General features: G+C 35.0%; 1 long non-coding RNA gene across 1 annotated transcript in view; it reads right to left on the bottom strand.

Moving 5' to 3' along the window:
* Positions 1-7,743: 7,743 nt before the first annotated feature.
* Positions 7,744-23,924, bottom strand: part of LOC129526196 (uncharacterized) — a 128,967-nt gene continuing 112,786 nt past the window's right edge. The window contains exons 2-3 of the long non-coding RNA XR_008670813.2: positions 9,256-9,357; positions 7,744-8,485 (exon numbers count right to left, since the gene is read on the bottom strand). This is a non-coding gene — a long non-coding RNA (uncharacterized lncRNA). The remainder of the gene's footprint in view (positions 8,486-9,255; positions 9,358-23,924) is intronic.

The following is a 23,924-nucleotide window of genomic DNA, read 5'->3' as shown; positions in this document are numbered from 1 at the left end:
GATAAATTCAACTTTACCTCAAAAGATGAGCTAGAAATTTGAGTCATATATAATCACAGGCATAAATACATGAAACAACATGTCATAGATTTATTCAAGAACTAAGAATCAGAGAAGCATTTGGTTAAAGTTACCATTTATTAACTTTATTTTCAGTCTCTTTCATCCGATCACATAAAAAATTTTAAGATTTGGTAAGATGTTTGACTTATGCAAAAAAGTCAATACAAGCAGAAAATAATAATGAATGTGTTACAACTTGGAAAAACAATACATTTTGAGAAAAAAATGTAGATGTTTTGAAATGAAAGACATTTGTCTAAGACTTCTAAGCTTTTTAAAAAAAAATTTTAATTTCATTTGTTAATACCATAAGCAAACATGGGCCCTATTATTAGCTGTTTGTTAAGAAAATACACTGTAGAAATGCAAATGCTCCAAGGTAGTTTCAAAGTCAAAAACTTCTCCATAACACTAACGTAGAGATCTAAATATTTCCACAGACTGTCCTACAAATGCACTACTAGAAATCATAACTATGTTAAAACAATGATCCTAAAATATTCTGTAAATTCAAAGGTCCACACAGGAAGAGAAAGACCAAAAGCATATGACATCATTAATTAGTGAGAGTTTTTCTTTTCTTAGAGGATTTAAACACATCTAGGTATTTTTATTTTGCACACAAATTGCACGGCTATAAACTGTAAAGCACAAACCAGTAGACAGCCTAACTATACGATTAAAAAACTAAACCAGTTTGAAACTGAGGTGGAATTTGAATTCTGTTTATTTTATAGAATTATAAAGACTGTGAAAGTGTGTGGCATAAGTGCATATCCACACACACACAAACATTTACTTAATGATGTCTTAAATCCCAGAAGATATACAGAAGGAAATAGTGGTGGTCAGAGCTATGCCGGCCCAGAGGAGCAGGGGCAGGAACTTGGAATGATATGACTGTTTCCAAGACCTCCAACTTTGAAAAGAGGAATTAATAGCTATAGAGGATGTGTGACAGCAGAATTTCTCAAACTTTTGGCACGCTATTTGTCCCAAACCACAAAATGATGTGTAAGCACTTCAAGAAAATCTCAGGAGTAAAAGAAAATGGTTCCTACTTGCAAAAAAAAAAGTATCTGACAACTTGTCACCTTGGAAAGGTTCCATTTCATTTTTCGTGAACTTTGTTTTTTAAGTGTGAAGCAGAGAAATCTTCATACGCCACAGTGCATACACCTCGCCTCATATCCACAGACTAATTCACAGGAGGAAGTATGCATACATCAAATGACCAATGTGCAAGGTTGAAGGGCTTGAAACACTGTCTTCTTACAGTTTTATTTATTTTATATGAGTTTAGAAACAGAGAATTCTTCTTAATGTATAATAAAAATATGAAAACCCCACTGATACTGTTGATGTGTTTTCATGTAACCATGCAAGAACAGCTTCTTAATCAGCCAGCCACTGTTGCAGCCCGAATTTAACAATCGTACAGAACCATACAGCATGCATCTTCTTGCATGTTTGCTTTTGTTGGGCCAAATCAAGCCACTGTATACTACTTACTTTAATCTGACTTCTAAAAATCCATTTTTTATCTTCTCCCTCATTGTCTCGAGTCTATTACTGTAAAACAATTAAAATCATATGGCAAAGTACATGGATTATTGAAAAATACAGGAACAAATTACACATAGATACACTCATTACTTTCTAAAAAGTTGATAAAGATTTAATAATATCTAGAATATTGATCTCTCCAATTTTTCAACTCTTAGTGTCCTAGTCATTTATTTCTCATATTTTACCACTTTGTTTTATATATTCTCATCCTCTTGTTTCTTGTGTGCTTTAATATAAATAAGTTATCTGATAGCTGGTTGTAAGATTCTTGCAGAAAGAAATTCAATGTCTCACTTCATTTTATTTCGTTCAGTGTGTAGCACGCTAGCAAACACAAGTACTCAATGACACTTGTGGTTGATCTGATTATGGTGGATATATTCAATGGAGCTCCTCATAAGCGTTTTTCCCTTTCAAAGACCAACTCATATAATACTCTTCTTCCATTTATGCATTTCTCTGCTTTCTTTCCAGTTAACATATATCACAAGAAGAGGAATGTTATTGTTGAATTCTACACTTCTTCATTGATCCATCCCAGCACATTAAGTATACATGCACACACACACACACACACACACACACACACACACACACAATTTGCACATTAGAAGCACTTAAATACTTCATTTATAGTTTATCATTTTGTTTAGGTTTTAAATGCTTCACTCTATGATTAATAAATTTGTATTGGAGAGTAAGAAAGACAGCTATTTTGAATTAATAGATTAATTTTAAAATGATGTCTGCTACAATCCTACCTTAATTTACGAAAAAAAAAAAAGCATTTAAGATAAGAGTGATTTGGTTACTGAGAAAAACCCTCCCTAACTGGGGTCTTAAAAGATCATCAATTTGAAGGTAAAGCAAAATTAAATATACCTATTTTCCTTGTCTTCTCTTATTGAGTTTGATCTTGTACTGGTATTTCACTGAATCTCGGTTATCATCTTCATAGCTCTTCTGAAACAATCTATTGTTAGGGATTTATACAGGTGTAATATGTGCCAGGATGTGCTTATGTTCAGGCTTTAAAAAAATTATTTTAGAAGATATCATTCTAAACATTTTTTCAAAGAATCTGTTGCACTGGACTTTGCTCAATATATGATTGAAAGAAATAATATTTTTATACTATATACCATATAAAATGTGTGCAATGTTATTTCCCTACAGTGGTGGTCATCACAGCCAGCAGTTGTGAAAGCACATTATCATGTAGTGATCCCACCAACTGATAATAAAGGGTTTCAGTAAAACAGATACTAGCAAAGCCCTCATCTCTCTGGTTGCACATGGAGTTGTTTGTTTATATCAAACATTAAAACTTGGCATGTGATTTTCATGTTATGAAATCAAAATAAATGATAAATCATTATTATTATTATTATTATTTTCAGACAGAATCTCATCCTATTGCCCAGACCGGAGTGTAGTGGCACAATAATGGCTCACTATATCCTTGACTTCCTGGATTCAGATAATCCTCTCACCTCAGCTTTCCAAGTAGCTAGGACTATAGGTATACAAGACCACACCCAGCTAATTTATTGTATTTTTTATAGAGACAGGGTCTCACTATGTTACCTAGGCTGGTCTCACACTTCTGGGCTCGGGTGATCCACCCACCTCTGCCTCCCAAAGTGCTAAGATTACAGGCATGAGCCACCATGCCCAGCCTGATGAATAATTTTTAGTAAAGAGCAAAAATAAAATGTCCATGGGACATCCCTAGTAAAATGTAAGTGGGAAAGAACTAAAGACATAAAATTTGAATCAAGTTATTAAAAACCCATATATAAACACATGTTCCTGGATACACTAAGAGTTGATTGTGGGAGTATAACCTGCCCTCATATTAGTCACTATTTCTTACTCTCTAATAAACTCTAAATCTACTTCTGGTAAAGAAAGAAGCACACTTGATTTTAGGATCAAAACAAACTTGAATTTTCAAGAAAATTGCAATAAAAAGAGGAAAGAAGAAGTGACTATTATTTTGGTTCATTGTCTAGTATGTAAAACAAGCCTTTGATGTTTCAAACTTAAAAGAAAAAAATTTAAAAAAAATTGTCTCTGATAAGAATTATAAACTCTGAATACAATCACCACAGTCAAACCTTGACAAAAATCATCAGATGTCCCAAATCAAAGCTATGCTCCTAAGAAGCAGCTGCAGTATGCCTGGTCATATAACCTGAACTCATCAATGAAACAAACAGCACAGCAAGCCTGGGAGCACCCCTTCTCCACCACACACTTTCATCTCCACTCAGTTCCCAGATTATGTCAGTCATAAGAGGAAAGAAAAATGCCTTTGTTCTCTTCTATGTGTAAAAGTGTGCTGATATCACCCCTAACTTCATAGAAGTTGGCTTTCCCCATGAATAAATTTAATATCTAGAGAAATGTATCCTAAATCCCATTCCATGCAGTGAATGATATATAAAGCCTGGCATTTGTACAACCAGATAACACACCAGACATCAAGAATAGCTCCTAAGCACCCAAATTTATGAAGCAAACATTGATAAAACTAACAAGAGAAACAGAACACAAAAATAGGAATTTCAATACCCCAATTTCCGTAATGGATATGACACCCAGACAAAAAAACAATAAAGAAACAAGACTCAAATAACATTAGAGATCAAATAAACCTAGCAGGCATATACATGACATTCCACCCAACAACAGCAGAATAATCATTTTTTCAAGTACACATGAAACATATTCCAGGAAGATCACATATTAAGTCACAAAAATAATAGTAAATTGTAAGAAGACTGAAATCATATCAAGTGTCTTTACTGACTGCAATGCATTAAAACTAAAAATCAATTGGAAATCAAGAAAAACTGGAAATTCACAAGTATGTGGAAATTAACGCACTATTGAATAACCAATAGGTTTAAGAAAAAACGAAAAAAAGATTAGAAAATATCTTCATATATATGAAAACAAAATACAACATACCAAAACTTACAGGATATAGCAGAAGTAGTATTAGGAAGGAAGCATATAGTGATGAACACCTACATTAAAAAATAAGAAAGACATCAAATAAATAATGTAACTTTAAACACGCAGGAACTAAATCATGCAGTAACTAAAAAAAGATAACAAATTAAGCCCAAAGATAGCAGAAAAATAAAGATTAGAGCAGAAATTTAATAGAGAAAAGAAAAACAGTAGACAAAATATATGAAAATAAGTGTTGTTTTTAAAAACTATCAAGTTGGCAAACATTTAAGTAGACTAAGAAGAGAAAAGATGCAAATAAAATCAGAAATGAAAGAGAAGGCACTAAAAGTGATCTGTGTCATAATAGTCAAGAAGACATGACTAGATAGAATAGAATAGAATGTTCTATTCTATTTATATTCTATCAATATAATGTTGATAGAATAGAAAATTTAATAGTGTTAAAATGTTCATACTACACAAAGTAATCTATAGATTCAACAAAATTCCTATCAAAATTGCATTGACATTCTTTATAGAAATAAGAAAACAATCCTAAAATTTATATGGAATCACAAAGAAGCCTCAATAGTTGTAACAATGTTGAGAAAGAACAAAAATGGAGACTTCACACATCCTAATTTTGAAACATACTACAAAGCTACAGTAATCAAATAATATGGTACTGGCATAAAGATAGTCATATAGACCGACAGAATGCAATGGAGAGCCTAGAAATAAGTCATAGAATATCAATATTCAGTCGGGCACAGTGGCTCACACCTGTAATCCCAGCACTTTGGGAGGCCAAGGTGGGTAGATCACGAGGTCAGGAGATTGAGACCATCCTGGCTAACACAGTGAAACGCCATCTCTACTAAAAATACAAAAAATTAGCCAGATGTGGTGGCAAGTGCCTGTAATCCCAGCTACTCAAGAGACTGAGGCAGGATAATCACTGAACCTGGGAGGCAGAGGTTGCAGTGAGCCGAGATCGCGCCACTGCACTCCAGCCTGGGTGACAGAGTGAGACTCCATCTTAAAAATAAATAAATAAATAAAATATTAATATTAAAAAATGATTATTTTCATAAATTCATTGACATGATAAATCAATACAAATAACTTGACATAACTATGAAAATCCTTTGTTTTAGAATATGTAAAAAATAAGAATCTAAATACTTCTCAAATGTTATCACTCAGGATATTTAAAACTATTTAAAAATGCACACACACACTCAGACACACACACACACATATGTATATGCGAAAGAGAGAGAGAAACAGAGAGGAAGAATTGAATGTTTAGACATTTAAGAAGAAAAAAACTGTGTGCAATCCTAGTCAGAGGGCCAAAATTCAGCATGAATGGACTCCATGCCAGTCTATCATGGTATACTGGATGGGAAAGGGAATTGTTACAGCTATAAATGTGAGTGGGTAGAGACAATGAGTAACTTTGAACATCAGACTGATAACTTTTGATTTTGTTAATAGGTAAGTAGACAATTTTTGATTTTGTTAATAGGTAAGTAGTCATTTTAAACACTATTTAAGGTAGTCAGTACTTATAACATCTAATTCTGCTACTGAGACTTTAGGAAGTTGGAAAAATAGACACATGGCAATCAAAGGCACACAAATTTATGTAAGAGAATCTCGAGTTTGAGTCTCAGTCACCAAATTGCCTCTCTCTACCATATTACACAATGATTATTCATGTTTCCTCTATTCCTAATTAGCACAAGTTTCATGAAGTTGAAAAAGAGTAATAGAAGAAAGAAAATGAAAATATTTAATCTTTGGGAGTAATCTTCTACACTTACTTCAGGAAAATGTGACTAATTCTTCATGAGGTTAATACATTTTCCCTTAAGATAATTTCAAAGGAGGAATACAATAGTGGCAGGCATATAACCAGCAACCAGAAAACCATTCCTAAACCCTTGTCATATTTCACCTTCTTACTAAAGGGGCTTATAAACAAAAGCCTGCCTACCTGGGTTCCCTTTCTTTTTAGTATAAATGTGACTGATTCTAACACCTGAAATATAAATAGATGTAAAAGGAAGACTTCAAAGGATATTCCTGTGAAACCCAGTAAAGAGAGAGAGAGAGTTGTAAACATGAGTACATGAAACATACATATCTTGCTCAAGATGTGATGCCTGGAGCTTCAGCAGCCATTTTGTTCCCATAAGAAAAATACCAACGAAATTACTGGGTCATTGGCCCTAAGAGTGTTTAACTGCTCCACCAATACCACCAAAAACCTTGTTATGTGAAAACTCCTTGTTATGTGAGAAAAATAAACCCCTATTATCAAGTCACTGTAACTTAAGTTTTTTGTGTTACTTGGACTTGAGAATTTATTCCTGATCAATGTAAAGTTTCTTCTTAAAAGTTGGCATTGTTGAATAAAAACAGTCTAGAGTGGATGACTCTGAAGGATAACACTGTTAAAAGTTCAAAAATGATATGAAGAGCCATTCAGTTTTCAGAATTATGATCCAATACACTGAGATAAGTTTGAGATTGTCATGCATTTGATACAAGGCCAAGTCTCCAGGCTGTTTATGTTGTAAAACAAAAGACATAAATGTTTTACAATATAAAACTTTCAAATAAATATTATTTCATATATTTTAAAAGTTAGAACCACTAATTGAAGGCAGCTTCAAAATATGTAAATGAGTGCTGCTTTAAAGGTATCAAAATACCTATACTTCATAATATAGAGAGATTTTTCAATAAGACAATGGTGGTAAACATATATCCAGATCTTCTCAAAATTGCCCATTAATTACTGTTCAAAAAATGAGAAAGGGGCTCAAATCATTAAACACTTCAAACACTAGAAGCTTTTAGCTTATATGCTTTTATTTTCTCAAGTTATATAAAATTTTAACAATTAATTGTCATACACTAGAAGATGCATATCATCCTATTGCATTTTAAATGAATTATAATAATATGTATCAGGTACAGTTTCTCTGTCTTTGGACTCATCCACCCAGACCCTGACTGTTGGAGATTAAGTGATAAATACTGAATATCTCTTAATGTTAGTCTCCAGGCATTCAATCGAAGGAAAAAACCTTTTTATTAAGTAATACTTTTTCAATAACATTAGCTCAGCTTCCTGAAAACTCTGGAGAAGTTTAGCTCAATGTGAATGCAACTTTTCAGGTGTTATAGAGGAAGAAATCACTTGTGGCCTTCACCCAAACTATGACAGCTACTGAAGAATAAAAAGTTTAAAAGTTACATAGTAGTTTGTTCTGGAAGATTACACTTCTCTTTGGTGTTTTAAAGAAAATAGACCATCAGTCAGTAGTGCCACCACTGGTTAAACAAACTTCAAGAAGCTAGGTACATTAAAAGGAAGCTGTCGTTGCTATGCACTTTTATAAGTAATTCAACTACTTTAAACTGTTTTCTAAAGTGAAGAATGCAAAGAGTAGAATTGTGTGCTGTGCTTTGAGTCTATTCTCTGTTAACCTTTCTCTGAAAAGTCATGCCAGACATTATTTTCAGACAATTGTTCTGTTCAGAGAAACACTAAGAACAAATAAGCATTTACACTTGAAGTGTGAAGAACATTTTAATGGTGTTAGAAATAATTTTGTTTTGTGAGCTGCAGGTCTAACAAAAATAACTAAAGAAAAATAGTCCAAAATGTGATGAAGAGATATTTAGATTTATCACTGAACTTCGTCTGCTGTTACTCAGACCTTTCCTTTCACCAACTGATAATAAATGTCATGTATCCTTCATAGTCGTGTCCCGAAAGAAAAAGTAGCTCTGCATTGAGGTGTAAGGTTCTTCATCTTTTCAAAAATGACAGACATTCCAAATAAAAGATTGAAGGTCTAAGATGTTAATCCTTCAATGTTGAAAAAGAAAGTTTCAGAAACTTGGATATTCTCTCACAATGACAAATTATCTTAATGTAACCGAGATAGATGGTATCTTAGCTTCTCGAGTAATAAGTGAAATTACAAATCATATATATCAGGTAATATTAATTCATCCTACCAAGGATATGCTGAAAATCTGTAATGTAGGTTTCGCTAGGTGCTTTAAAACAATAATAGACTATATTATTTAGAGCAGATTTAGGTTCACAGCAAAATTGAGCATATGCTGTAGACATTTCCCATGCAACCCCGCCCCTATCCCCATTGCTACCTCCCCAACTATCAACATCCCCCACCAGAGTGGTACATTTATGACAATTGATGAAACTATATTGACACATCATTATCACCCACATTCCATAGCTTACGTTACGGTTCACCCTTGGTGTTGTACATTCTATGGGTTTTGACAAATATATAATGACATGTATCTACCATTACAGTATCATAGTCTGCACATTTACTGCCCTAAAAATCTTCTGTTCTTTACCTATTCATTCTTTCCTCCCACCAACCCCTATAAACCATGGATCTTTTTATTACCTCCATAGTTTAGCCTCTTCTAAAATATATCTTTCATATGTATGGAATGATACTAGTCTTTTCAGATTAACTTCTTTCACTTAGTATTATCCTTTTAAGTTTTCTCCCTGTCTTTCTAAGGCTTAATAGCTTATTTCTTTTTAGCCTTAAATAATATTCCATTTCCTGGATATAGTGCAACTTATTCACTCACCCATGGAAGGACATCTTGGTTGCTTCCAAATTTTAGCAATTACATAAAAAGCTGCTATAAATCTTCATGTGCAGGTTTTCGTGTAGACACAAATTTCAGCTCCTTTGGGTAAATGACAAAGAGTAAAATTGCTAGATCATATGGTTAGAATATATCTGTTTTTTGTTGTTGTTGGTTTTTTTTTTGAGATGGAGTTTCACTCGGTCGCCCAGGCTGGAGTGCAGTGGCGTGATCTCGGCTCACTGCAAGCTCCATCTCCCGGGTTCACACCATTCTCCTGCCTCAGCCTCCCAAGTAGCTGGGACTATAGGTGCCCGCCACCACGCCCGGCTAATTTTTTGTATTCTTAGTAGAGACAGGGTTTCACCGTGTTAGCCAGGATGGTCTCGATCTCCTGTCCCCGTGATCTGAATATATTTGGTTTTTAAAGAAATTTCCAGTTGTATTCCAAAGTGGTGGTACCATTTTGCATCCCAACCAACAGTGAACCGACTTCTTGTTGCTCTATGTCCTTGTCAGCATTTGGTGTTGGCAGTGTTCTAGAGTTTAGCCACTCATATAGGAGTATAGTATTTCATAATTATTTTAATTTGTATTACTATTGTTTTGCTGTTTAAGTAAATATACAATTAATGAACTTAAATTTTGTAATTGAAAAGACAAGCATACAGACATAAAATAATGATCTAATGTCCAAAAAGAATATTATTAAATGTCTTTCTTGGGGACATATTCCACCTAGGGAGGGTGATATAATGCAATAATAAAGAATATGTATTTCTCGTGGTGGCAGGGGCCTGTAGTCCCAGCTACTCAGGAGGCTGAGGCAGGAGAATGGCGTGAGCCCAGGAGGCGGAGCTTGCAGTGAGCCGAGATCATGCCACTGCACTCCAGCCTGGCGACATAAAAAAAAAAAAGAATATGTATTTCTAAAAATGGAGCTACCCTTTTTCCCAACAATCCCACTACTGGGTACTTACCCAAAGGAAAAGACATTGTTTTATCAAAAAGACACCTGCACTTGTATGTTTATTGCAGCACTATACACAATAGCAAATTCATGGAATAAACCTAAGTGTCCATCAACAGCAGATTGGATAAGGCAAATGTGACACATATACACCATGGAATACTATGCAGCCATTAAAAGAATGAAATCATGCCCTTTTCTGCAACATGGATGCAGCCAGAAGTCATTAACCTAAATGACTATACACAGAGACAGAACATAAAATATTACATATTCTCACTTATAAGTGGGAGCAAAACAAAATGTACTCATGGGCATTCAGATGGAAACAACAGATGCTGGAGATTCCAAAAGGGAAGGAGAGGGAGGGATTAAGGGCTGAAAAACTACCTATTGGGTGCTGTGTTCACTGTCTGGATGATGGGATGGATAGAAGCCCAAACCCCAGCGTTATGCGATATACCCATGTAGCAAACCTGTACGTGTACCTCCTGCACCCCTTAAATCTATAATCTTTAAAAAACAATATGTGTCCTATGTTAAGATATTCTGGATTCAAATATATCCTCTCTTGCCTGATTGTTTGGAAATGGACCTTACCTCAATGAGCTTCAGTTCTCTAATCTTTAAAATAGCTTTTTAAACCAGTTTTTCACACCTATTTTCTGTAAGATGGTTTACAGTCTATGTCCCTGCTGGAGAAACTTTCTTTTCCCTCCCTTCCTCTCTCCTTCCTCCCATCATATCTTCCTCCTTCCTTTCTTCTACCTCTTTTAGAAAAAAACAAATATCTGATGCAGTATTCTGCAATCTTTTCTATTCAGGCTAAATATCTTAGAAATAACCCCTTCAGTTCAGTTTTGCAGCTGTATTCCTATGCTTTGCGCTTTCTGTTCTCTTGTTTTCTATCTGTATTTGCATACCCACACACACACACACACATACACCAGCCACTAGTGTTCCAAAATCAAATCGACTTCCCAAATAGGAGTACCTTAGAGTCCCATTGGGTCTTTATTCTTAACTAAGAATCTTCTAGACATCCTGACAGACTATCATGAAGTTCACCCATGTAATAGGCTTTCTTGGGAGTGCATCTGTCCACCCAAAAAGAACACACTAAAAACCAAGGGTTATTTGGGAGATGGTGATAGCATTACATTCACTTTGTGGTAACTCACTGTGCTGTGCACTTATAACAAAATGCATCAAATTTAAAACATTTATAATCTGGCTCTCTCTCTTGATCTACCAAGCATCTTCCCAGTTGTCCAAGTCAGAAGTTTGAAAAACACTTTGCCTTCTGCATGTACCTTTTCTCAGTTCTATTTTCCCTTGTGCCTCTGAAATGTCTTTTGACTCAGACAAACTGCCCAATGCCAGCCTGCTCTGATGGGCCAAACTTACATAATCCCAGCAGCATCTCATTTCAATGCCCTCCCAACCAATTTTGTCCTTTGTCTCTCCCTCCTCTAATTTATCCTGTGCATTACCATTAGAATCATCTTCTCCCATCCCACAGCCAAATATGATTATCATGCCTCAGCTTTTCCATTGTCAAAATTCCAAAATGAGTTTGAGGTACTTCATAACCAGACCTCAACCAACTCTGCAGTCTCTTCTCCATTCCAGTGGAAAGTTCCTCCATTCCAATTTCCCCAAACATCCCCAATGCCCATCCTGTGTAATTTAAACTCTAGCCAAGTGAAATGACATCTTAGTTCTGTCCATGCAAAACTCAGTATTATTGCAATTAACTGAAATGCCCTGTGAGGAGGATGGGCTCCCACTCTTGCTCAAAGATCCTAGCAAAATTACTTGTCACATCATGTGCAGTACCACACAACATACGTATATGTGTTTCATCATTTTTATATGTCAGTCTCTCCATTAAATTATAATAAGCTCTTTAAGACCAAGTCTCTGTCTTATCCATCATTAATATCTAGCAAACAACAAAGAGTTGGGTTTCACTGAACACCTACGCTTATCAGTGGTCCAGGAAAGGGATTGCCATCTCTCTTAAAACTACATTTTACATGTTAGTCTCTTTGTCTTCCCTGATATACTTTGTCTCCCTGCCCTTAACTTTTCTTTTCTATTTTGAAATCTGCTGGCTCTTCCTTGCTCCCCAAGACCCTTTCCAATCATTCTGAGCCAGAGTAGGCTCAGGAAACTTTTTCCAAGCCGTAGTCTTCCTGGTTTACCTCTTGTGGTCACCTGACTTTCCTTTTGTTTATTGGCGTCATTTTCTCTTTGTATTATGCTCATTTTTACTTCATTATAAAAGAGTTAAGGCACAGTAAGATTCCAAAAATGACACAATAAGTACTCAACCCAGCCTATGAAGTAAGTGCTCAACCCCAGCCTCTCAATAGCATTCCCAGTTTAAATGAAATCCCTTACCTGATCTAGACCTATTCTCCCTTCTGTCTACAACTAATCACCATCCTAATTTAGTGATCATTACTATAAAATTATATAACTTATGTTTGAATATGTTATTTGTTCAATTATGTATAAATCTTATCATACAGCATGTCTTCTATCAACTCTGTCTTGCTGAATATTGTGTTCATTCATATTCACATGGGTAGCTCAAGTTTATTCTTATTGTCATGTAAGACATAAGTTATGTTACATATCATACTTTATTCTTATTTTGATTAACATATGTTTAGTTTTCATTGTTTGCAAATATTCTTTTAAGAATATTCTTGTGGCTGGGTGTGGTGGCTCATGTCTGTAATCCCAGCACTTTGAGAGGCTGAGGCAGGAGAATTGCTTGAGCCCAGGAGTTTGAGACCGGCCTACACAACAAAGTGAAAACCCATCTCTACTAAATATAGAAAAATCAGCTGGGTGTCGTGGTACACGCCTGTAGTCCCAGCTACTCAGAGACTGAGGTGGGAAGATTACTGGAGCCCAGGAGGTAGGGGCTGCAGTAAGCTGTGATCACTCCGCTGCACTCCAGCCTGGGTATCAGAACAAGACCCTGTCTCAAAAAAATAAAAAAAACTTGCCTGTTTTCCTTGGATACATATGTAAAAGTTTCTCTGGCCTATAATATGTACATAGAATTGGTATTCTGAAGAAGTAGATATTCTTACAATTTTTCCCTATCATGCAATAAATACTAAATATTTTATTAGAATTATATTGATTACATATTAAATTCAAGAGAATTGACTTTTTTACAATATTAAGATTCAGTATTTCTTAATATAGTCTAATATAAAATGCTATAGTTTTCTTTCAAATATTGTGCACAAGTTGGTTAAATCAAGCATGTCCTAAGTGACATAATTTTTGTTGCTCTTTAACATTTTTATATAAAATTACATTATATAAAGTTTCATATTTAAGATATAGAGATCAATCGATGTTTTTATATTGATCATATATCTAGCAAACTTGATCACCTTATTAAGTATATTAATTACATTAACTTAATTGATCATATTGAATATTTTATTAGATTTCCCTCCTAGGACAAAATTATATTGTCTGTGAAGATGGGCTATTTTCCCTTTGTTGTCAATTCATATATATTTTATTTATTTATTTTTCCTCTTGCTAGGATCTGCAAAACAGCATTCAAGAGAAGCAATGTTGCCAAGCATCCTGGTCTTGATCCAAATTTTAACCAGAATACTTCCAATGCTTCAACTTTAAATAACACATTAGCTGGAAGATCTGCACAGGAACTGGTTACCACATTAAGAAATATTTTTGCAATTCCGAGTTGGTTAAAACTTGATTTTTATGAAATCGTAAACATGTGACTGATTTCACAGAATCTAGTGACCTCATCAAATGTTTTTATTTTTATGGCAAAATATATTAATGTCTAATATGAATACATTATTGAATCTATGGAGCAAAATTAAATTTATTCATGAAGGATTATTTGTTTCATACACTGTCGGATTTCGATTGCTAATATTTGTCCTGGTATTCACATTTATGACAGTGAACGAGAATGCTTTATTATTCCTTTTTAAAAAAACACCTCATCTGATTTGGGTATCAGGTATCTAGTAGCTTCATGAAATAAATTTGAGACAGTTTCCCATAAAAAGTCACAAAAAGTGGGAAACTGTATTTGTTAGAAGCAATATCTATTTTAATGAATGTAATAACTTACTGTAAAAATACCTGTCCTTTTTTTTACTTTGAATATTATTTGTTTAGTTGTGATAAAATTCATTAAGCATTTTTAATCTCAGTGCTATCAGGTACATTCACACTGTGCAAACATCACCAGCATCCATGTCCAGAAATTTTCATCTTCCCCAAATGAAACTCTGTCCCCATTAAATACTAACTGAGGGTTACATTTTTAACTAATGATTTTCTATCGATTTTAGAATGCTGGTTTTAAGCCAGACATGAAAATATCAAGAGGAAAAATAATGGAGGACCTTTTATTTGAAATCATTTTATTTAAAACAGAGGTCAATTTATTTGTACGATGTTAAGAAGATAACCAGAATCCAGAAAGTATCTTCCACAAGTAAGTATTTTGCTTATCTAAGATACAGAAACTACTGTAAAATCCTGGAGAAGAGAGGGTCCCTCAAGAGGAGCACCCCCTAGAATGTCTATTATAAAATATTCTGCTGGAGCAGTCAGTGAACAATTCACAGGGCCTACAAACTGGAAATTAACTTGAGTTAAGAAAAAGAAATAATATTTCTTGTTAACCCAATTTAGAGTGCTGAGGTTCAAAACCACTGCAAAAGAATTTTAAAAAATAGATTTCTCATGATAAGATATTCTCTCGAAGGCTGAGGCAAAATTCTTTCACAATATGGAAACTTCTACTCAAAATCATAACAGGAGTGGTGGGTCAGGAAAGAAGGTATTAATCTTGTATCAGCTACATTGGAAATATTTTCTTAAAACCAGTTCACAAGCTGATTACTTTGACACCCAAAGGTAGCCACTACATGTTAAGAACATTAATATCAACCATAAGTCTCCAAAATTATTATCCCTCCTAAATATTGGTGTCTTCTCAAACAAGCTTCATCTTTTTGGGATGCAACCTTGCCTTTATACACCTACTCTGCTTGAAATTATAGATGGTCTATAGGCTGGCCATGGAGGACTCAAAACAGAAACTTGCTGTGTTGATGCTGATAATGAAGCTGCAACTCAATCGTCTATTCCCAGCTTCAGGGGAAGAGACGTAGCTCAGAAATGTGTGGCAGAAGTTGGGTTATACTGCAGAACTGTACTTTTTTTTTTTAATCTCTCCCTAACATATTTTTACCTTTAATAATTTGTTTGAAGTGAATTTACAGAGAATTGGTCATACCTCTATCTGAATAGCAGTAGAGGTTACATACTAAAGACAAAACAATGTTAGCGTTACTCATTGGTACTATGATGAATATGGGTGCTTCTGTCTTTTTAGTTTCTGATATTTTCCTGGTTCACTTGTCTTTCTTCCAGGTCCAATATGATTGATAAATAGGCTCCTATAGTGCATACTTCATGAAAGAGCACACACTTTTGTGCAGAGTCAGCAAATTTTTCCTGTAAAGTTTCAGATGGTGAATGCTAAGGGCTGTATGTTTCTGTTGCAATTACTCAAGTCTACTGTTGTAGCTCAAAAGGAGCCCTGTGAAATATTTAAAAGATGGACAGGGCTGGGTTCCAACAAAATTTTATTTATAAAGTGGGCAAAGGGTTGAATTTTGCCCAAGAAACAGTTTGTCCTCCTCTGCTTTTGTGTGGGGTGTACTCTTATGCTCTCACCTTCCTCTATGGGAAAGGAATGAGGAAAATTCACATGTCTGTTAACTTCCACATTTTCCAACAAGCTTCTTGGGTTGACAACTTAAGTTTGACTTACTCATTATTGAAGAAAATGATGCTTGAGAGCTGTCTCATCCAAGTGACTTCTTTAAATGTGTAATTTTGGCTGGGTGTGGTGGCTCACACCTGTAATCCCAACAATTTGGGAGGCTGAGGTGGGCAGATCACTTGAGGCCAGAAGTTTCACACCAGCCTGGTCAAATGGGAAACCCCATCTCTACTAAAAATACAAAAAAATTGGCCAGGTTTGGGGTACACACCTGTACTCCTAGCTACTTGAGAAGCTGAGGCAGGAGAATCTGTTGAACCTGGGAGGCAGAGGTTGCAGTGAACCGAGATCATGCCACTGCATTCCAGCCTGGGTGACAGAGTGATATTCCATCTCAAAATAAATAAGTAAGTAAGTAAATAAATAAATAAATAAATAAATAGTTAATTTTTAAGTCTAAGTGGTTAGATCTTGGAGGACTGATTCTATTTTGATCTTTATTATTAGATTATTTTAGTTTTGCCTTATGGTCAGAAAATCCAGGGGAAATATATTGTTGCAGAAGTCGCTGGTCATCCTGAAATGTTTATTACACCTGAGTGTTATTTGTAACATGAAGATAACGCACGACACATTAGGGGACCAGGCATCATTGCAGAGTTGCAATGTGTCTGCATTGAGTAATGTTTAGCGTATATGGTACTGTTTCCCCCATAGCCAGGATGCACGGGTCCAAGAATCAAGGGGTGGAAGTAGAAGTGGGACCACTCACCATCACCCCTAGTGACCTACTAGCAAAATGTTTGCTTCCTGTTCCCATGACACAACATTCTGCTGCCCTAGACGTTTTAGTTCCAGAAGGAGGAATGCTGCCACCAGGAGACACAACAATGATTCCATTACACTGGAATGTAAGATTGCCACCTGGCCACTTTGTGCTCCTCCTGCCTCTAAGGCAACAGGCTCAGAAGGGAGTTACAGTGTTGGCTGGGGTGATTGACCTGAAATATCAAGATGAAATCAGTCTACTACACCACAGTGGAGGTAAGGAAGAGTATGCATGGAATACAGGAGATGCCTTAGGGTGTCTCTTAGTATTACCATGCCCTGTGATTAAGGTCAATGGGAAACTACAACAGCCCAATCCAGGGAGAACTACAAATGGCCCAGACCTTCAGGAATGAAGTCACTCCACCAGGTGAAAACCACGACTTGCTGAGGTGCTTGCTGAAGGCAAAGGGAATACTGAAGGGTTAGTAGAAGAAGGTAGTCATTACTACCAGCTATAATCATGTGACCAGTTGCAGAAATGAGGCCGGTAATTGTCATGAGTATCTCCTTATTTTGTTAAGAATATGGTTGTGCATGTATACACTTGTACTAAGAAAATATCTTCATTTTATTTCCTTTCTTTGTCCTTTATCATGTGACATAAGATTTGACTTCATATCAGCATTTAAGTGTTGTAACTCCATGTAATAGCATTTAGGTTAAGGATTAGTACACTTCTGGTTGTAGTAAAGATAGCTATATTATGTTAGGTATAATCATACCTTTATATTATGTTAGGTATAACCATACCTAACATAATATAAAGATAGCTATATTATGTTATTGTCTTTATTTAAAGATTATGTGTGATTTCCGGAGATGTGTATGGGTTCAAGTTGACAAGGGGTAGCCTTTTGATGGTTAATATTGAGTGTCAACTTCATTGGATTGAAGGATGCAAAGTATTATTCCTAGGTGTGTCTGTGAGGGTGTTGCCAAAGGAGATTAACATTTGAGTCAGTGGATTGGGAGAGGCAGACCTACCCTCAATCTGGGTGGGCACCATCTAATCAGCTGACAGTGCAATAAGAATAAAGCAGGCAGTAGAAGGTGGAAGAGCAGACTTGCTGAGTTTTCGAGCCTTCATCTTTCTCCCATGCTGGATGCTTCCTGCCCTCGAAAGTCAGACTCCAAGTTCTTCAGCTTTTGGACTCTTGGACTTATACCAGTGGTTTCCCAGGGGCTCTCGGACCTTTGGCCACAGACTGAAGGCTGCACTGTCAGCTTCCCTACTTTTGAGGTTTTGGGACTCGGACTGATCCACCACTGGCTTCCTTGCTCCTCAACTTGCAGACGGCCTATTGTGAATTTTACCTTGTGATCATGTGAATCAATTCTCCTTTATAAACTCGCTTTCATATATACATATATCCTATTAGTTCTGTCCCTCGAGAGAACCCTAATACACCTATGCCTTATTATCTAACTGGTCCACAAGTGATAAGCTCATATGGGTAGTGTACTTAGAAAGCATACTCACAACCTAAATATTAACTCAGATGACCTGACCTACAGTCATTTAAGTTCATAGTTTCCAAACTGTATGCCAAGGGGCCTGGCAGGCTGAAGTAAACTCACAGGTGCATGGGGTAGTTTTAAATTTCCAAAGAAAAAAATAGTGATTCTCAATACTTGTCTATCTCTATCTAACACTCTGTATTCCTGACTTGTCCTTTTGAAATCTTTTACACCAAAATGTAAGTCTTTTTATTTTTAGCTCAGTACAATTTTCTCTATTTATTTAATTATAGATATTTCTGTTAGCTATTCCTTTTTCTAGTCATGGAATTTTCATTATTTAGGTATTAGCTATTCTAAAGTTACCCATAATATTCTATCTTTTTTCTTTTATCATTTCCATGTCTTTGTCCTTTGGCTTTTTCTGAAATAAATCAATGTGTTACTCTTTTATATAATTTAAATGCTGCTGCTTTCCTTTCTAATACTGCCTGCTTATTAATTGATTTATTTCACCCGTATCTTTTTCTTTGGGAATTTGAGAATAGCTTTTCTCAGAGCCAGACCTTCAGTTTTTCCTAGAGCCAAGACTTCCATACAAAAGCAGAATTCCACGCCAATGTGGCAAGTAATTTTTCGGATGTAGCTGTCTGAAATTATGTGATCCCATCCATCTATCCTACATACAACTGCTGAAATAGTCTTCATAAAACACCATTTTAATTACACCATTACCTTGTTCAACAGGTAGGTAGTGACTCATTGTAAATACATTTGGGTTGATGGTTATCCATGTTCCTGACTGTGATTCTTTGAGCACCACCTAGTTAAACTTCATTTCATTTTTCAAGTTCATCTCTAACATATTTAGAAAAATAAACAATATTCTCTCAACAAAAAGGCTCTATAAACAAAAGTTATTAATGAAAGTAAAATTAAATGTATATGTGTCTCAATAGGAATCTATTTTGTGGGAAAAAACATAATTTGAAAACGTGTTTTTCAACCTATAAATTATAATACTAAAAATCTCTCTAGATATAATACTATCAGTGCAACAAAAAAGAGAAAGGCATATTCGAACTTTGTCCTTAATTGTAGAAAATGTTTTCCATTCTAGAAGCAACAATTCCTGCTACTACTCTGGGATCCATCTAATTTATAAATCCTTTCACACTCATAGCTTGTAAACTTCTGCAATTTTTTTCTATAATGGTCTCTGTTCAAGAAAGCATCACTTCTAAACAGGATTGAAAAAAAAAATGGGATGATATAAATTCCCCAGATAGCAAATTAACTAGCTCTGATCCTGGCTAGTTTTGCTTCAGGATGAAAGCATGTGGGGGGAAAAGAATTTTGTTAAACGTTTCAGCTTCATATCAAACTAAATGCTGTCTTGAATGCCTTCACTGTGTAACATGGTATAGATCTGCTTCAGTATTCAACAAGCATAAATTCTCCATCTGGATTATATTGTAGGTGTGAAAGTTTATAGTTGAAAGACATGTACTTGGCAAAAACTTAAAATTACAGGAAGCTTTTTGAGTAAGTGAAAGGTGAGAAATTACTACAGTCAGAAGATCTGAATATCTGATTTCTTCATTTTGAGTTTTACAGTTTTCTTTACAGCACTTGGAAACTTAAATGAGACTAAAATCACTATAATTTTATATTTATTTTCAAAAACTCTTAGGAAACATTTTCCTCAGAAATGAAAGACTATTTCTTTATAAGAATGCTATTAAATACACAGAAAAACTTGTACCTTACAATTTGGAAAATATTGAGAATCAAGACCAAAAAGGAGGGAAAAACGAGAGCATATGAAAAATCAGGCATTCACAGGAGCGTATGTTTCCCAAGCTACATTTCTGTAAGTTTCAAAACTTTAAAGCAGAATGGCTATGGTAATATCCTAATGCCAGTATTGGAAGGTCCACCTGAAGACAAATTTCCCTCAAATCCTTGCACTAATTCAGAGCTAAGGGGAGCAGATCCCTGCACACAACAAAGTCAATCTCTCAGGCTTTATGCCGCTGACCTGTGATCATATCCACTTTTGTACAAATGATTCCACATCTATGACAACAACCCACTATGCTCCTCCAACTTGTATTTCCAACGCCCTACTCATACATCTCCAGTTGGATGTTTCAGAAACACCGCAAACACAAGTATAGAAATTAACTAGTTATGTATTACATTCAAATTTAATCTTTGTACCAACTCCTGTCCAGGTAAATTTATAGTTAACTTGGAAGTCATCTTGAATTCTTTTTCCCTGATCACCTAAAATAATTCACTCACCCAAAAAGTTCCCATATATCTGTCACATTTATCTTATGCTATTTAAAACCTAGATCACTCCATTAACTTGCAGTCTTTTAATTTCTTACCCAAGTAAATAGCCTGTAAATTAGTCTTCCTGCTGTCATATTCCCTTTTACATTCCCACAGTTGCTTCAATGTTGGCCAACTTTAAAAATTGTCTGATTATGGCACTTATGGCTAAAACCCCTGCAGTGGCCCCCAATTACCACAATATTGAAGGTAAAGTCAATGACAAACACCTAGAAGACTTTATGTGTATGTCATTTATAAACACATAAATAATATAGACAACAATTATATAAAACAATGTTGCCTAACTTGTGCATATAACACAAAAAATAGTATAAACCCAAACTACTTGGCAATAGTATATAATGTGAGGAAAATCACTGAAATTAAAACAACGAGGTTTTATGTTTTAAAACAGAAGGAAATTATTAATTATGCATTATACTATCTAAGGGATCCACTACATTTGGAGATCATGAGCAAAATTTTTTTCTTTCCCTGATCACCTAAAATAATTTTTCTGCTGAAATAAACTTTTCCAGGACATTTCAGTTTCTATATCTGTCTCACTTTTATGAGGAAAATTTCCAAACAAGTAGAGGAAAGAAATATAAAGATAGTTATACTTGATTTAACAAACAATATCCTCTGAAGTATCAAGGAATAGAGAATAGAGAAGTCTAAGAATAAAGGATGGAAAAAATCTATTCCAGGTAAATGCTAAACAAGACTCAGTTGATACAGCTGTAATAATATCACATAAAATAGACTTTAGTAGAGGTGATGTGGTATAACTATATAATGATTAAAAAATCCATTACTCAGAAAAAGAAAAAATATTTAACTTATACACTTGTAATATTATTGCCACAAAGTATATTTAGCAGAAATTGAAAGAGGTAAAAAGATGGTACAAATCTATCATTAGAGTGGAAAATTGTAATTTCCCTTTCTAAGTAGCGGAAGCAACCCATAAAAAAAGACGCAATAGAACAGCAATATTGTATTAGAGTCCAATCAAGAGACAGAAATCACAGGCAATGTGAACAGGGATATCTAATATTACTAATTATTAACTATAACTGAAGGATTATGATGGATAAAGTTAACTTTAAAGATTATAGGAACAGCAGATACAGGAGCACCCCCTACTTCTATGACTGAGCTAGAGTAACTAAAGAAGGAAAAATTCAGAGGGCTAAGATTGAGACCTTGTCTGAGAGGGCATAAACAGAGTCACAGAATAGCAAAGGTCACTGGGTGCTGGCAGAACCCACTGGGAAGTCTCCATCTGGGTGGCCAAGAAAAGCCAACTTTCAGGAGGTGTCATGGTACTGATCTTGTTGCGAAGCCGCATAAGGAGGTGGTGAGCTGGGTGAGCTGTCTCATGAGCAGGTGCCCCACACACAGCCCCACATACTGCAGGAGCCTGCTGAGAGGTGCTCACCAGGACCAGAAGGAAGAGCCCTTCCTCCTTCCATGTCCCTCAGACCTCTGCTAACATAGCTTACTACCGAGCAAATGTAGCTCCCAATGTAGCTTAACACCATCTGATAATAAAAAGAATGTTCTAAGGGGGCTATGGAGCATGGATTTGGAGTAAAGAGGCAATATTTTTGTAACTAACACAACAAGCCTGATCTAATGAAGACATAAAGAAAACTGCACTTCATTTTCACTCTTTCATGGAATATTTCTGCAAATATAATTATAAAAGTTTTATGATTTGGAAATTTTAAAAAAATTGAAAATGCTTATGAGTCAGAGCAGGAATTATAATGGATAATTTGAAATATTTAGAATGGACAGATAATGGAAATAACATACATCAAGACTTCAGAATACAGCTAAAACAGTTCTTATAAAGAGATTAATAGCTTACTTTAAAAAGAAAAAGGCTCATAATGAACAAGCTATGCATCCAAAATATAAAGCTAGAAAAAGACTATATAAAACCTGAACTAAGTGGAAAAGAAAGAAAATAAAAATAAAAGCAGAAATTATTGAACATTTTAGAATAAAATAAATTTTGAATGCAGTAAAAAATAATGTTGCTTCAGTAAAGCTAAACATCAGTTCTTTGAAATGCAATCCTATGGTTTGAGAGGCCAAGGTGGGTGGATCTTCTGAGGTCAGGAGTTCGAGACCAGCCTGGACAACATGGTGAAACCTCATCTCTACTAAAAATACAAAAATCAGCCAGGTGTGATAGCACATACCTATAACCTCAGCTACTAGGAGAATAACTTGAACCCAGGAGGCAGAGGTTGCAGTGAACTGAGATCACCCCACTGCACTCCATCCTGGACAACAGAGCGAAACTCCATCTCAAAAAAAACAAAAAAAAACAAAAAAGCAACCCTATGGAAGGCTAATAAAATATATATTTTAAAAGAGCCAAAGAGATGAATAAGTAATGTTATGAATGACACTTTAAGAAAAGGAAGGAGAAGAACTGGGAGAAAGGAGGAGGAGGAGGAAAATGAGGAAGAAAGAAGAAAAAGTTAAAAGAAGTTAGACGAGGAGGAAAGAAGCAATATGATAAAAAAGTTGATGGCATGATAATGTTTTTTTCTTCCTTTTTTAAATGAAGAGAAAAACAATAATTTGTTAGAATTTGCCCTTCCAATATTAAGACATCATAAAATTAAAACATTTTAGATAAAGTGGAATTGGCACTGAAAATGGACAAATAAATTACTGAAATGGAATAAAAGGGGGTCTAGAGATTGATCAAATATATGTAGAAACTTGATTTAGGATACAGAGACAGTTGCAAATCCATGGGAGAATAAAAGACTATTTAATAAATGTTGATGTGGCCATTGTTTTATGTATGGAAAAAGATAAAATTCAATTCATCTATGACATAAAAATTTCAAATCTAGAGAGATTAAATATATAAATACGAAAGCATAATTAAGATGTTGAGAAGGGGAATAATCTTTTAAGGCTATTTGCAAAGCACATTAAAACTAAGTTGTATTTTTTATTTTAATAAAAGAGAGACCATAAGAAGATATGAAGGACAAACCACTGAATAGAGAATATTTGCAACCGAAGCAACAAAATAACCTCCAACAAATTAGTAATAATAACTTGCAAAGAAATACATGTGGAAGACAATGTCTGGAATGATGGAATGAGGATCTCCACGGGCCTTCTCCCCACTGAAACAACCATAATTGGTTACGACTACTTAAAAAGTAAAGTAAAGTTTCTGAAAATTAACCTATACAACAAGTTTTTAAAAAC

This window comes from Gorilla gorilla, chromosome 14 (assembly GCF_029281585.2).
Source record: "Gorilla gorilla gorilla isolate KB3781 chromosome 14, NHGRI_mGorGor1-v2.1_pri, whole genome shotgun sequence".
Classification (NCBI taxonomy): Eukaryota; Metazoa; Chordata; class Mammalia; order Primates; family Hominidae; genus Gorilla; species Gorilla gorilla.
The sequence above is the reverse complement of the archived record's forward strand: the minus strand, read 5'-3'. Positions and strand labels throughout refer to the sequence as shown.